A 16437-nucleotide genomic window follows, 5' to 3' on the forward strand; every position below is an offset into this window, starting at 1 on the left:
TATTTTATATTATAAGATACCCTTTTGATTTTTTTTTAATGTATGGACACTTCCAGACTAAATGAATATAAATAAATGGAGGAACAGTACAGGCAGTCGTTCACGGTTCACCGAACCGCCACCCCCCTGCTGCCGGAAATCTGAAATGAATATTAACGTTAGTGGGCATAGTTACTGAAAATACAATGCAGACCGACAGGCTGTGAGGAGTTCCCTGTTCGGCCACATCAAGTGTGAAGTACAGAAATAACCATTGTGAAAATGAAACGGTCTAACTGTGTGCGTGGTTTCTGAGCAGTCCTCTTTTGAAGTGCGGGCTCACACTATAATGTTTAGAGCAATGGAGAATAGTGGAAAATGAAGTAGATTTTTGCAGGAAATTAAGAGCACTGTCTTTTCGGCATGGCTACAAAAACCAATAAAAACTCTTCACCATAAGTAGTTATGTGCTGTGCCTTGTTGTGGGGGTGTCAAGCTTGCAGTGGGTAGCACCAAGAGAAGTATTGACATCAATAGGATTCAGGAAGTAATGTCTGGACCCCAACAAGGCGTTTCATACGAAGGAGAAAAATTGGCTTTGCCTGCGGAAATTACCTGAAGTTCATAGTGCTGTGACATTAAACAGCGGAGTTGCCATGGTTGATCGAAGGGATGCCAGAAAGTGCCAAAAACTGCAAAACGAACGGCCATAAATAGAGATGGATGACCGGTTAACAACAAGCATGAAAAGGAACTAACCTTAGCATTTAAAAGAAAAACAGACAGTATAAGACAGTATAAAAACCAGAGCTCATTGCGATTCAGAGACTGACTTGTGGAGTTATTTGTCATATGATGACATGATGGATGAATTTCAAATATCCAAAGTGGATCATGATCTGATCCAGCATTATTTTTTTCTGTTTACAAAACGGGAACGAAGGGAGGGAATAAAAATGTACAATCAAAAGTACCAAACCAGCAATTGAATGCAAATGTCTTTGGCATCATCAGGGTGATCTAAAATGCTGTTCCATTCCTCTTTATACATTTTGAGGCCTTTGAGTGCAAGAGAGCTGAAAGGGCTCAAAAATCACTCACCAGGTGATATCAATGTAAGTCTTTCAGGATTCAGAGTTGGGGATTGGGGGAAGACCGGGATTGGGCCTATAACGTTAGTGGTGTCGGGGACATACCGGCCAGTGAGTCCTTGTTCTGCCGGTTGAGGAGGCAAACTCGGGGAAGCGGCTGCTCACGGAGCCCTCCGCTCCCTTCACTCTCTCAAGCTCGGTAACCGGGCGACTGCAGTTCAAGCAGTTTGTTATTATCCCTCCGCAGAATCGTTTCCTTCTGACTCCGGGACATTTCCCAGATGAAAAAACCACCGAGTATCCGTTATCAACAACTTTACAGATCTCTGCTACAGCCGCGTTAGCCAGCACCCCATGATGGAGGCGACCTGAGAGTGGAAGTCCTCGGCGGTCGACATGGTCGCAGCCGGCGATCGACACTCGGCCTTAGGAAGAAGATATGGGCTGTGTCCTGAAGACTGACAGGAAGACAATTGGACGAGTGCTATATGAGACACAGCAGCAAGCTTCGACTGTTTCTGGAACAACGGAGACAGACGTGTATAACAGGGCGACAAGGTCTTTATTCATGCGATTCATGCGATTCTTCTTCTTCTTCTTCAATGTTCTTCTATCTTTTGATTTTATTGGCGGTTGGCTTCCGATCATCTACCGCAACCTACCGGACTGGAGTGTGAGCATTAGATTGGCAGGGAAATAATTTAAAAAAAAACAAAAAAACCCAATATCTAACCCTGTGTTTTTGAGATATGTGATTAGATGAATAAACATTCTCCTTGATGTTTCTCTAAGTAGACGGTTCCTAACATTGAATGTTAGCTTAGCCTTCTTTAATGCTTCTCTTAGAGCCTTTCTTTCTTCCTCATATCCCCTACATCGGGGTATTCAATTAAAATTCAAAAAGGTCCAGTTACAAAAAATGTCCTCCAGCAAAAGGTCCGAATCTTATATTGTCACTCGAAATGTTTAATGATAAATAATAAAAACAACATATGTACTTTTATGATATCATTTATTGTCAAATTTCAAGTGTTTTCAATATACTTTAAACATACCGATAAGTCTGAACTTTGTATGGCACTTGAATGAAAACATTACTGTAGTGTCTTGTTACTACACTTCAAGTAATGAATTTCTTCTGAATAAAATAAATAAAAAGTGCAACACAGCTTTGAGCAGCCTGAACTTAGGGTAATGTAAAAACAATTCAGAATCTTTTGAATAAATAAAAAGTGCATCTTAAGAAAAAATGTAAAGAAAAGACTTTTGAGCTGCCCACCCCTTTTTTAAACATGTATTTAACTACATTTAAAATAAAATAACACAGGAACCATAATGCCTTACATTTCAATAAAATAGAAACAGGGCAGAATTTACTGAATAAAAGAAAAGTGCAGAGCTTTGAGCAGCTCCCTTTCTCCTCTCTCCTCTCCTTCCTCCTTTCCAACTTCCTTTCCTAGTGAGAGAAATGGGCATGTAACTTTCCTGCCCAGCAGTTTGAATCTTGGCTTAAATAGGGTTAGTGCCATTCTCATGCTCATGTGGAGATGCTCATTGGTAAGCCTGGAACAGTACTTTGTTTTAATAATGTTCATTCGTAGAGAAAGCTGTCTCACAGCTGTAAGTTGATCCAAACATGGTTAAGGTGTGTAGTGCTACTTTGGTTAGACAGGGAAAATGGTTTCAGGCACATCTGTAAACCAGAAAGTAGCAGAGTCAGTTGTTTCAAAATGCTCTTCAGAGCAACATCTGCTTGCAGATCAGTGAGCTCTAAGCTGTAAAGATCCAGGATGTGCCCACTTGAAGGTCTGTGTCACCTCCTTTGAAAATCCTCTGATTTCTCTTGATAAGGAATGGATTCTTGATTAGCAGGAGGAGTGGTGTCCAAGGTTTGAAGCTGTCAAATCGATGACAGAAGTTTCCAATCAGCTTGTCTATGAAGCTGACATAAGGGAAATGTCTCTCTTACCCTGAATTTTGTTCCTGCATTTGTGGGAAGTGCTCACACTCTCTCTTGGAGATCTTCTTTGAAAATGTCCAGCTTCATCTGGAAGGAGTGACAGTTTTCATCATATCACAGACAGAATTTTTCTGACCCTGCAGGCTTTAAATTGAGCTTATTAAGGTGCACCAAAAAAGCCACCACATCCATCTCTGTTGTGTCATCTTGCAAAAAGTTTGCAAACTGTGTTGGCGTTTTTGTCCTTGAGCTGCTGTAAGAAAGCAGCTATTTCCTTTTGGATGGACAGAAGTATCCAGTGCATTCCCTTTGCTTAGCCATCTCATGTTGTTGTGGAGTAGTAGGTCATTTGCATCTGCCTCCATTTTTTCAGAAATTCTCTCAGCAGTCGCTGCTGATAGGATAGAGGATGCCCTGAGGAAGTTGATAGGTCTCATCATGGTATTCATTACTTCAGCAAACTCTTCAACAGAATGGCACAGAGAACAGTCTGATGGATTGATACAGTGGTAGGCTAATGAGATCAGGGTTGTCTTGTTTCATCCGTGCCACAGCCCCCTTCTCTCTACCAACCATGGCAGGTGCACCATCCGTGGTGACTGAGACTACTTGCTTCGATTAATCTTTCTTTTTGTGAGCATCTCCTTTATCCCCTCATATATATCCTATCGCTCTTGCGTGTGTCTCAGTGCCATATAACCCAACAGGTCCTCACACATCTCTTTCTTCTCTTTGTGAAGAAATCTCACATACACCAAAAAGCTGGGCATTAAATCTGTTACATTGTCGGACTCTATCAATGGGCTAAGGATATGCATACTGCGTTTTTGAACAGCTGCATCAAGCTGTGCCAGTACATCCTCTGCTAATCAGTTCAGATTTTCTGGTTGTCGTTGAAGCTGACAATGGGATTTGCTTGATTTTTCACACATGTCGTTTTTTTTTGTTTACCGTCAAGTAAAGTCTCTGGCAGCCCGCATTGAAGCACTCTTTCAGCACTGTCCTATCGCTGAATGCTTTCTTGTGTTGCGCCAAAATCCACGCAATCTTAAGTGAACACTATCTGCACGTTGCTGGCCTGTAAATGCATGTGAGGACACGGGATAGACCGTCATACTGTGCTTTCAGTTCGATCATTTTACTGTTACGGGTATGTTTCATCAAACGATCCGTGTTTGGTCTCATAGTGACGCTTAACGTTGGTACTTTTTATTAACGCCACAGTTTCACAGCATATGAGACACAGGTTTAGAACTGGCTGCAGGCAGGACGAACATGTATCGGTCCGTCCATTCATCTTTAAAAGTTGGGTTTTCACTGTCTACTTTTCTCATTTTTGAGCAAGCCATTTTCACTCATCCCCCTCTCTCTCTCTCTCTCTCTCTCTCTCTCTCTATTCTCTGGTGCTGAAAGGTAAACAATCGATTTGATTGGCTTGGCTATTGATGACGTTTCTGTCGTATTAACTAAATTAGCTGCGCATGCACGAATGATTTATCTTTTTATTAGGCCTAATATTATAATTATAATATAATTTTCACGGGTCCGGGAAGAACCGCCACTGGGTCCGTGCCCGGACCGCGGTCCGCCATTTGGTGATGCCTGCCATAGGGGATATATAAAGTAGGCCTATCTATCTATCTATCTATCTATCTATCTATCTATCTATCTATCTATCTATCTATCTATCTATCTATCTATTGTGTATCCTGTTTTCTCAAGATAACAAAGCTCGTTATCCAAAGAAAACGATTTTTTGTTATCCTGAGATATTATAATAGCTAGATTTTTTAAAGGAGTTTTTGTCATTCCAAGTTAATGAGATATTGTAATATCTCGATTTTCTTAACAATTTTTTGTATTGTAATAGCAAGATACAATATAATAATAATACAATATCTAAATTTTTTTCATGAGTTTTCGTTATCCCAAGATAACGAGATATCAGGAGAAAACGATTTTTGTTATCCCGGAATAACGACATAATCTCTCGATTTTGTCACAATTTTAAATTGTTCCAAGACAACCAGATTATTGTGGCTAAACTGGCGATCACTAAAGTTCAATGAGCCGCAGTGGGCTAAATACGGGAGATAATTGTTGACGCGCACAATAAACATCCATTCTTGTTTCTGAGGCTCTGTCACATTTATTACTTCCTCATAGCGATGCAGCTCCAATAATTTACAGACGCGGGCAGAGCCGTGGTGGTGAAGCGGGCTGATGGAGAGCTGTGTGAATCTACACTCTCAACTGGCCTCCATCATGGACGTGCTGGCTAACGCGGCGGTGGCGGAGATCTGTCAGCTGGTGGACGACGGCTTCGCGGCCCTGAGGCTGGAGATCTCCCGTAGCAAGAGGGAGAACCTGGGCCTGAAGAGCCGCCTGCGGTTGATGGAGGTCCGGGCAGGGGGGCGCTCCCACAGAGGGACCGTGCCGTCGCTGGTGGTCACCTGCACCAGGAGAGGTGAGGCTGCACCAGGGTATAGTCATAAACCAGACATTTTCACATCAGTACAGCTTCTGACTGGATGCGCCGTACGGTAGTGTAATTCAATCTAGCGTGATTGGTCAAAAGCATTGCACCTGAATTGATGTTGTTCCTGGAATTGCTCCCCCTAGTGATTTAATGATGTACTTACCACAACAATGTAGATGATAATAATGATGATAATACTGATGTACAGATTAATGAGTATTTTTATTAAATGAGATGAATCTAGAAAAATGTCCCTAACTATTATTCAATGTTTTTATATATCATACCACCATTTACTGCAAACACAAATATCATTTTGTATACCACAGTGAGTTCTTTCATCATATTCTGTGATGTGTGGTGTCACCATACTTACAGTGTAAAATGATCAAGGTAGATTCATCTATAATTCCATTTTAGCATTATCATTTGAGGGTTGTCTGACAGTTTCATCATTTCATCACAGTGATCACTAGCTGATACATGTTCCTTTATGACAGATGTTTCTTTGTGTGTTGTTACAGGTGAGAGCATGGACGCAGTCCCCCACTGCCAGAAATTATGCAGTTGAGAGTCCCCCTGTTCAGGTAATTCACACTACAGGAGACTACAGGAGGAGTCAACAATACAGCTCACCCTCTGACTGATGATATCATCTGCATCTATTTTATTGTGTGATTAATGGCCATTTCATATTTAATCAGTTTTTTATTGTGACACCTCTGAAGCCATTCAAGCGTGCTGCTATAACAACACAATGTATATTTAAAAGTATATTTATAAAGTGTAGTTGTATAAGCAAATGCTATATAATTCATGTCATTTATTCATGTTATTGGGCTGATTTTAAAAGTATATTTATAAAGTGTATTTGTATAAGCAAATGCTATATAATTCATGTCATTTATTCATGTTATTGGACTGATTTTAAAAGTATATTTATAAAGTGTAGTTGTATAAGCAAATGCTATATAATTCATGTCATTTATTCATGTTATTGGACTGATTTTCTTTCAATTAAATATAGCTTATTTTATCAAAAGTATGATTGTCAGAATATTTTGTCTTTTCTCTACATGTCATTAATTTATATTACTCACTTTTTATCTTTTAAAATGATTAAAGTACACTAATGTTTCTGAGGCTGGGTAAAGCTCACCCCCATTGTTGCATTCAATAACTGAAATTCTGCAACTCACTGTTAGTGTAACACTGAACACTTAATTAAATAAATAAATGCAATTTAGAATGAAAAGTCAAAAATCCAAAACTGTAATATGTACATGAAAAATATAACTAATTTAGATTTAGCCAATGAGATGCAATTATTTACAGATGAAAATCTTTCCTCAAGATCACCCTATTGAAATAAAAAAAAAAAAAACACCACAGCATAATAGATTAGACAATTTAATAGGTAGATGTAACAAATATGAAGATTTACAATATTTATAATGCAGCTGTATCATATTTACAGATGTGTTTATTTACATTTTTTTGCTCCAGGTTGTCAACAACAGAGGTGAAATGATCAAAAGTGTTGTACACTCTGTTGTCCAGACCTTTTGAAGTCGACATCATTTTTACTGGGCAGAAAGTCTTTTTTTTGTACTTTTTGTGTCCCTGGGTTGGCTGACCACAGAGTGAACGGACAGGGAAGTTTTGCACTCGTGACAATTTGGCTCCCACTCCTGAGGGCTATTCCTGTACCTTACGCTTATACTGTGTGGCTCTTGCCCAGCTGATGGACTGAGTGGCAGACAAGGGTGGAATTGGAGGGACTGATGTGTGACTTTCTGTGCTCTTTTTTTCCTCGCATGACTACATGTAGTAATAAATATTCAACTGTAATATAACTGTAACACAGGTGAAGTGAGTTATACCCGGGGATGATAGCCAGATTTGGAGAGGTGCACAGTCCGTCCTTTACCCACACACTCATCACCTCGAGGGCACTTGAGGGAGTACCTCCACACTCCAACAGGGCGCCACACAAAGACACGGCTTCGAAAGAAGAGCCGCGGGGTCGGCAGAGCACCCTGGACATAGCCAGGAGGTTCTGGTGGGTAAAACCACATCCGGTCTGATTTCATCACCCGTCGCCTCTTTATAAGACCATGAATGTCCTTGTAGATTTGAACGGGGGTGAAGAGCCCTCTTTCTGTGTCCTCTTTGAGCCAAGAAATGCCAGCAGATGGGATGCCATTGGGGTTTTCCCACAGACGCACCCATCCCTCTAGCTCCACCTGCAACACACAAAAGACATAAAAAAACACAAAGCATTTGGTTAGTACTGTGTATCACTAAGTAATTTATTACTAAGAAAGAAAGCATAAAACTTTTTTTTGAAAAACATGCTCCAAAAATCGTTCTCATTTACATTGTGTGTGTATATATGTGTATATGTGTATATGTGTATATATATATAATGTGAATATCACTTACAGGTGGCTCACTCTGAGGAGATTCTACCCTGGTTGTAGACTCTGTGGGCTGGCTAGTGGTTTCATGTTGGGCTGGACTGGGCTGCTGGACAGTGGCCTTCTTGCACTTCTTAGGCTGCTGGACAGTGGCTTCAGGCTGCTTTGGCTGCTGGACAGTGGCCTTCTTGCACTTCTTAGGCTGCTGGACAGTGGCCTCAGGCTCCTTTTTGGGCCGGGAACCCTGAGACTGGGAATCCAGAGCCTGACTGCCAGTCTCTTGTGACTTGAGCAAGTCTAAGAAGTAACCAAACAAAGTTGTTTTGTATTATGAATAATTTTTTTAAACAAAAATTGGTTTGATGTCTATTAACTCTGCATAACACTTACCTTCCACAGCCTGGCTTGCAGCTACCAGTTCAGTGTCATCACCTGGCCATGATGAAGTGGAGGTGCTTGCCTGTCTTTGCTGAACAACAAATATAATTACGTATCTAGATTTTATGATGCACTAGTTTTTACTTACCAAAATACATTTAGCTGAAGTGCTGAAATATCAGTATCTTGAACAATTTCCATTTAACATGCTATTCTGATCTTGCTGTTTCATAACAAACAAATAATCAAATCAACACTCACTTTGTCCTTGTCCTGAATATATTTTCGGAACCTCTTCATCTGCATGCTTATGATGTGGGTTACTGGTGTGTTTAACCACCTCCGCACAGAACTGTTTGCTTTGCTTATTTTGTCCCTCTGCTCCACAGTGAATTGGCCTGGCTTGTCCTTTTGGGCCTGGTATTGCCTGTAGAGCTCCCACACCTCTTCGAAGGTGTGATCCTCAAACCCTTTCTGACCATAGATACACCTGTCGATGTTGGCGTCAAGGAGACTGGAGACTTGTGGGAAGTTCTCAGCATACTGTGTGAGGTAATCTTTCACCCACTGGTTCCGGATCTCTCCCTTTCTATGTGGGTTGATCACCTCCAATCTGTGCTTGTCAAGCACGCTGGAATCATATTCATTAACTTAGTACCATCATCATTAATATCACTGCAGTTCTGATAACGAGTAAAGAAACTTTGGACAGATGAATAATACACACTGATAATAGCCACAGTTTTATGTAAACAGAAATAGGGGCAATTTATGTTAAGCATGCCATCAAAATGGTAGCCTATTTAAAATGCATAGACTACAATGGTATTGAATATGATCTGCTTACTACTTCACATAGCCCACGTCATTTGCCACAAGCCAGTGGAATGGTGCATTCACATACTGGCCAAATGGCACCACCAGCTTTCCCAGGCACTGTTGACGCGAGGGCGCAGGGATACCCTCTGCTCAAAGGAGCTTCTCTGCGTGGGTCAGGGCAGTGGCCTGGTGGAGCAGCTCCTGTTGAGGAGTGGGGAACACCATCCTCTTGTCCCGATAGCTACGGGCCTCTTTGGTCGCAATCACTACAGCCTGCTGACGATGTGCGGGGGCATGTGGGTTCACCACTCGAATCACTGGGGTCGCCATCCTCTGCTGAACTCTGAAATATACTTGTATAGAGCAACACCGCCATCATGTTATAATGTATTAATTCCTACCTTTGAATGTTGGCGTATATCAGGTCATTAATACCATAACATCACATCAGGTGAAGATGAGGAAGAATTCTTACAACTCTTGGGCCTACAAGATTGACTGTTTCCCATACATCAGACGTTTTATCCACTTTTCAGCTTTTATTCTCCCTGGATAAGTTTTATAGTTTTTGCTCATGGCAAAAGAGTGTAGGGGGAGAGAGAATGTAGATGCCATCTTTTACACTCAAAATGATTTGAAATCGTTTCCCCCCAGAAGTTGCCAGTAAAACATTAGGAATATGGACCTGTTATCATTAATATGGAAGTGATATTATTCCTTGAAATGATAAAGATAATAAAGATAAAGACTTCCGCGTAACACACACCCCATTTTGTGATGTAGCAATTTTTTATCCAAGTTTATCCAGTGCTAAGTATTAAACCGGGAGGAATCCCCTCGACCGACCCCACATGCATCCGCCATAGGCAGTGCTACGTTAATTTTCATACAGCTCTTACTGTATTCTCGCCAATTATTGAGGCGAATTACATTTTGGAGCAATGGCAAAATTGTTTATAAAAGGTTAATGCCGGCTAAGCTCTCGGAATTGAAACTTGAGAAATGAACGGACTTGAATGAATGAATGAATGAATGAATGAATAAACTTGACGTTAGCTGTCACAGGACCGTTAGCTCGCTAACACCACAAAGTAACGCTAACGCTACGTCGAGCCTTCCCAAAACTATCAAGAGACATAAATAGTGAGAGTTATGAGGAATGAATAATTTAAAATTTAGGGGAAATACCTTACCGGTCAGGTCAGATTTGCGTACGGAATTACCTCCTATTGGTCGTCTACGGTCGAGAGACGCGATTGGTCCGTCTACGGTGAGATTCTAGGATCGTATTGGCGATCTACAATCGAGGCGACAAATCAGGGAGCTTTGTGTTGATGCTGCAGGGATTAGTCAGTTAGTCAGTCATTAGTCGGATGAGTTGATCCACAAGACTGAATCACAAACTAAACAATTGTTTTTGTTCTTAAAGTGTTTCACGGTGTGAGAATATAATATGTTTGTCTCACTGGATAAGGAAACGAATATCTTTGCACTGTTGGTCAGACAAAACAAGACATTTGAATACATCTCTATAGGCATTATGTTTTACACACCATTTTATAAACGACTAGACCAGGGGTCTGCAACCTTTATTATCAAAAGAGCCATTTCACCCCCTCTTCCGCCAAAGAAAAATAGTCTGGAGCCGCAAAACATAATACAGCTTATAAAATTTTAAAAGTTTTAATCTTATTTTAAATTTTACAAACAGAAGTGCAGTGTGCATGTGTAGGCCTACTCTGAAATAAATTAAACAGTGAACTGTGCAGACCTATTTGAGTCCTTCCTATATTTGTGTAAAATTAAAAGAAAAACTAGCCCACTTTAATATAAATAAAACATTTAGGTGCAGCTTAGCAGCTTTAAAAAAGTAAACATAAAATTAGGAACGTTTGTGACAAGTCCATTTCAGTGTGCTCTCATCCTCTTCGGGTTTCGTTCTCAGCCAGCAATCAATTGGAGGCACCTGAACATACAAAAAATCTACATCAGCTCTGGGTCTGAAATAAATTTTTTTTTTTCTTTCTGAAAAATAATAGCCTATTAAATGCTATTGTTCTCACCTGTTTAATGTGACTTCTGTTTCTGAAGTTCGCTGCAGATCATCCCTATGTCGGGGCTGTAAGATGTGACTTTGAGCTTCAAACAGGACTGGAGGCTCTCATTTGTGAGGCGGGAGCGATGTTTGGACTTTATGAAGTTCATGCTTGAGAAAACTTGCTCGCACAAGTATGTTGAGCCAAAGATGGACAGGACTCCAAATGCATATTTTTTCATGTTCATATATGTTTTGGGAATGGCAATCCATGTGTCAAAAACAAGTTTGTCGGGTTTGGGGAGGTTTTCAATGTCGCTCCATTTGTGCTCTTTAGCGAGAGTAGCCTTCTGACGGGCGACTTCTTCCAGATCCGCTGTCAGGCATTTGAACTTGGACACCCATAAATCTTTATCCGCCAGTTCAATTTCCAGATCGGGCTTACTTACTCCTGTGAATGTGAATGTGTTCAGCAGGGATGGGTCGATGTCCAGGGGTGTGACAGGGAAGGAGAGAGTGTTTTTTTCCTTTCTGAACTCACTGAATCTTTCTCCAAATGCAGCTTGCATTGTAATAATTGCACGGTGGAAATAATCACAATTTATGTGATTGTTCACTTCTTCGCTGTACATCCCTGGCAAACACTGTCATCTTGCGCTCAAACGCCAAAACATCTTCCAGCATCTGCAGGGCCGTGCTTCCCTTTCCCTGGAGATTTTTATTCAGCGTGTTTAAGTGACTTGTCATATCTACCAGGAAGTAAAACTTTTGCAGCCAATCGAGGTCTCCCAGTTCGGGATAGCTGAGGCCTTTGCTTTCCAAGAAGGTTTTCACATTCTCCAGACAGGTAGCGAAGCGTTTCAGCACCTCTCCCCTGGACAGCCACCGGACTCTGTTGTGCAGCAGGAGATCCGAATATGCGCTGTCGATTTCTTCTAACAATGAACAAAACTGACGGTGGTTTAACCCGTTTGCAATTATTTTGTTCACTATCTTAATAACGAGGGTCATCACGTCCACACATTCAGGGGGGAACGTTTGAGCGCACAGTGCTTCTTGATGGAGTATGCAATGAAATGTCATCAGCTCTCGATCCAGTGACTTTTGAAGTAAATTCACAAAGCCCTTCTGTGCTCCCCTCATACTGGGTGCCCCATCAGTAGACACTGACACCAGGTGAGTGGTGTTTATTCCTTTGGCTTTTAGACAACTCACAACAGCCTCACAAATGTCCTGTCCCCGCGTTTGGCCCTTTAGCGGTATGAGTTGAATCAGTTCTTCCTGCGGCCCATCAGCGTTCACATAAAAGTGCTGTCTGCTCAATATCGGTTGCATCACTTGACTCATCACAGGCAATTGAAAATGCTTGAGCTGAATTGATGTCATCAATTTGCTTACTAGTGATGTTTGTTGCCATTTTAATGGTCCTGTCCTTGACTGTCTTTGCAGAGAGAAGCATTTCTCTAATTTTCTGAACAATTTCCCCTTTGTTTTTGAAGTCGGAGAATAGATGCTCTGATATTTTTATGAACGATTCTTTCATGTATTCTCCGTCTGTGAACGGCTTACCCCTCCTTACGATCTCCTGAGCTGCCACAAAACTAGCAACTGTTGTTGACTGTGGAGAGGTGATCCACTTCTTGAAAGTTTGTTTGCTGTGTTCTACTTTCCGTTGCAGTTCCGAAATTGCTCTCTTTCGCTCATCTTCACTTGGGTATTTTTCAGCGAATGCTGAGTGCTTGTTTTGAAAATGCCTTTCAACGTTACATTTTTTGTTGTTCGATAATTTCTCGCCACATATTAAGCACACAGGTAGTCCAGCGTCGTTGGCGGTGAAGGCAAATGCATCTGTCCACGCAGAATTAAACTCTCTTTTTTCCTCTGAGATTTTTCTTTTTTGGGATTTACTCATGGTTAGTGCAGGGGTCGCACACTCCAGATGACGCCTGCAGCTTCACACATCACATCAACGTCTATAGCCCTCGCCTTGCTGCTAGTTGCTAGCTAAAGGATGTGACGCATATTTTAGTTGACAAATTAAAAAAAACTTTTTTAAAATTAGATTTTAAAGTATATAACAGTAGTAGTAGTAGAAGTAGTAGTAAATAAACATCAAAAATAATAATATATAAATTAAAATTAAAATATTAATTTTCATGTGTTTTTTTGTCAAGGCTAAAGGGAGCCACTACAAGGAGGCTAAAGAGCCGCATGCGGCTCCGGAGCCACGGGTTGCTGACCCCTGGACTAGACTGACACTCAGCAGAACACAGACCTCCACCAAGGCCAAACTGTCCTGCACGTCTGTCAGATCCACATTATTATCTGGATTTGGAAAGTCATAAATCTCATCACCATAAATATGTCTGTTGTTTTTTTTTTTGTTTGTTTTTTTACATCAAAACATCCATACCAAACTGTAGAAAAATGTTCTATCTTACAATGTTCAGGAAAATCAAATGTAATGGCTTTGTCCCTTCCTTCCATCAAGTTTGTTGCAAAATGGTCCAGTTCTTTTTGTGTATTCCTGCTGACAACAAAAAAAACCCAAAAAAAACAAAACAAACAAACACTGGTGCAAACACAACCTCCTTGTCAAAGATAATGACGTCATAGTAGATAGGGCATCCTGCTGTTCTGATGAGAAAACACTGAAGCTGCGGTCGTGGAGAAACAGACAGAGATTCGTCTACACAACATAACTGTTAACTGTGGTCTGGACAGAGGTGACAAAGTCCCACAGCTGCTTTACTTGAGTCACAGTGTAGATCCTGCTGGTCAGATATGACTCCAATACAACTACCTGAATTAAAGTACTGGAGTATTAGATTTTAAAAATACTGAAGTTTTCAAAAGTAAATTTTTAATGCACTTTCTTTCACCACTGTTCTTCCAAGTAACAGCAGAAATTCACAAAAATAAAACTATTCCCCATCATATGAATACGGCTTACATAACACTCATCCCAAAATCAAACAAGGACCACACACACTGCTCTAATTACCACCCAATATCATTAATTAACACAGACATAAAATTAATTAGCAAAACTTTAGCCATTAGACTGGAATCAGTAATACCCTCATTAGTCCACATAGATCAAACTGGCTTCATAAAAGGGAGACACTCTTCAGAAAACACCAGAAGACTATTCAATCTTATAAATCTCTACAACAACAACACACACCTAAAAACCACACTCTTTATTATAGCAACCCTCGATGTAGAGAAGGCTTTTGACAAAGTAAACTGGCCCTTTCTCTTCTCCTCCCTAAACCAATTCGGATTTCAGTCATATTTTACCACCTGGATTAAAACTCTCTACAGTTCCCCCTCGGCTTCCGTTATCACCAATGGAATCATATCAAGACCCTTCAAACTACAACGAGGCACTCGTCAAGGATGCCCCCTATCACCCCTTCTGTTTGCACTCTTCCTTGAACCTCTTGCTGCCTCCATTAGACAATGCGATGCCGTCTCAGGCATAAAACTAAAAAGCACCCACCATAAAATAAGCCTATATGCTGACGACGTTTTACTATTCATTACAAATCCGTTATCCTCACTCCCTCAAATTCACAATCTAATCGACAAATACAGCAAGATATTAGGCTACTCTATAAACTGGACAAAATCTGAGATTTTACCAATCGGTGGGTGGGACAGACAGCTGCAACACCCTCTTCTCAGCCGCACAGTTAAATCAATTAAATATCTTGGAATCTACATCTCCTCCAACCCTAACGAATTATTAAAACTCATCCACAAACCTTTATTACAAGAAATAAAAGACAATCTAGAAAGATGGAATAAATTACCACTCTCCTTGATCAGACGTATCTCAACGGTCAAAATGAAAATCCTTCCAAAAATAAATTACCTCTTTGCCATGATCCCTATAGCCCCACCCCAAAGCTGGTTCTCCTCTCTGAACAGCACAATCACCAAATTTTACTGGAAAAATAAACAACCAAGAATAAAACTATCCACACTTCAAAACTTAAGGAATGTGGAGGACTCAAGGCCCCTAACTTTTATTACTACTTCCTTTCACAACAACTGCTGTATATCCACCACTGGACAAAAAACACAAACTCACCATGGTTAGATGTTGAAAACAGCCTAACTCAAGAACTGGGCACTAAAAATCTCCCATTCACTGATAACTCCATAAAGCCCCACCCCTGCTACAAACACAACACAATCAACACTACTCTCAACGCATGGTGGAAAGCAAATCAAATCTTCCAATACAAAATATCACTTTCAACGTAAACTCCCATATGGAATAACCCTATGCTTCTGATCAATAATAAACCCTTCATCTTCCAAACCTGGATTACAAGAGGGATCACGACCTTGGGACAGCTACTCAATGATGGTCGGTTCACAACCTTCGATTCCATAAAAACAAAATATAATCTACCAGACCGTTGCTATTTTCAATATATCCAGATACGAGATGTGATAAATAAACGCCTCAACACCACAGAAATTAATAACTTCTGTACATTTCTCCCCTCTACCTAAAATTACATGCACTCAAACCTAAAAAGATGCTGTCCCAATCTCCTAATATCCACCGACTCAACAATATCAATCCCCATACACAAATGGACGAGAGACATAAACAACCTACCAATCGACACCAACTGGCAAACAATATGTAACAACATATATTCCATGACAGGCAATTCCAAAACTCAACTAATACAGTACAAAATCCTTCACAGAACCCAAATAACCAACCACAAACTCCACTGTATGGGTCTCAAACAAAGCAACACTTGCACACTCTGCACAACTACAATGGACAATCACATCCACGCCCTCTGGTATTGCCCCCCAATCCAAAACTTCTGGACAAATGTACTAGATAAGCTATCCGAGATGCTTAGCACAAACATCCCATTAAGTCCTATCATTGGCCTTCTCGGCAATCTGTCCGCAACAAACATATCTGAAAACCATAAACAATTCATATTAATATCACTTACCATTGCCAAAAAAATCATACTACTGAACTGGAAAGACAAAACTAAGGTATCTACTCAACACTGGCTCAACGTATTGACAGACCACTCAAATCTAGAAAAACAAAGGACTTTAACACCATTCAGCTCTCACCAACATCAATCTAATTATCTGAATCAGACCCCATTCCTCCCTTCACCATCATCATTGGCAATATGACTTGGCCCTTCTTCTACTTCTCTTTCCTTCCTCTTCTTTCCTCGGTTAGTCCTATAAAAATTATACACTATATATTATATCTC

The sequence above is a fragment of the Seriola dumerili genome, unplaced genomic scaffold (genome assembly GCF_002260705.1).
Source record: "Seriola dumerili isolate Sdu_G_001 unplaced genomic scaffold, Sdu_1.0 BDQW01005129.1, whole genome shotgun sequence".
In the NCBI taxonomy this organism is placed as follows: Eukaryota; Metazoa; Chordata; class Actinopteri; order Carangiformes; family Carangidae; genus Seriola; species Seriola dumerili.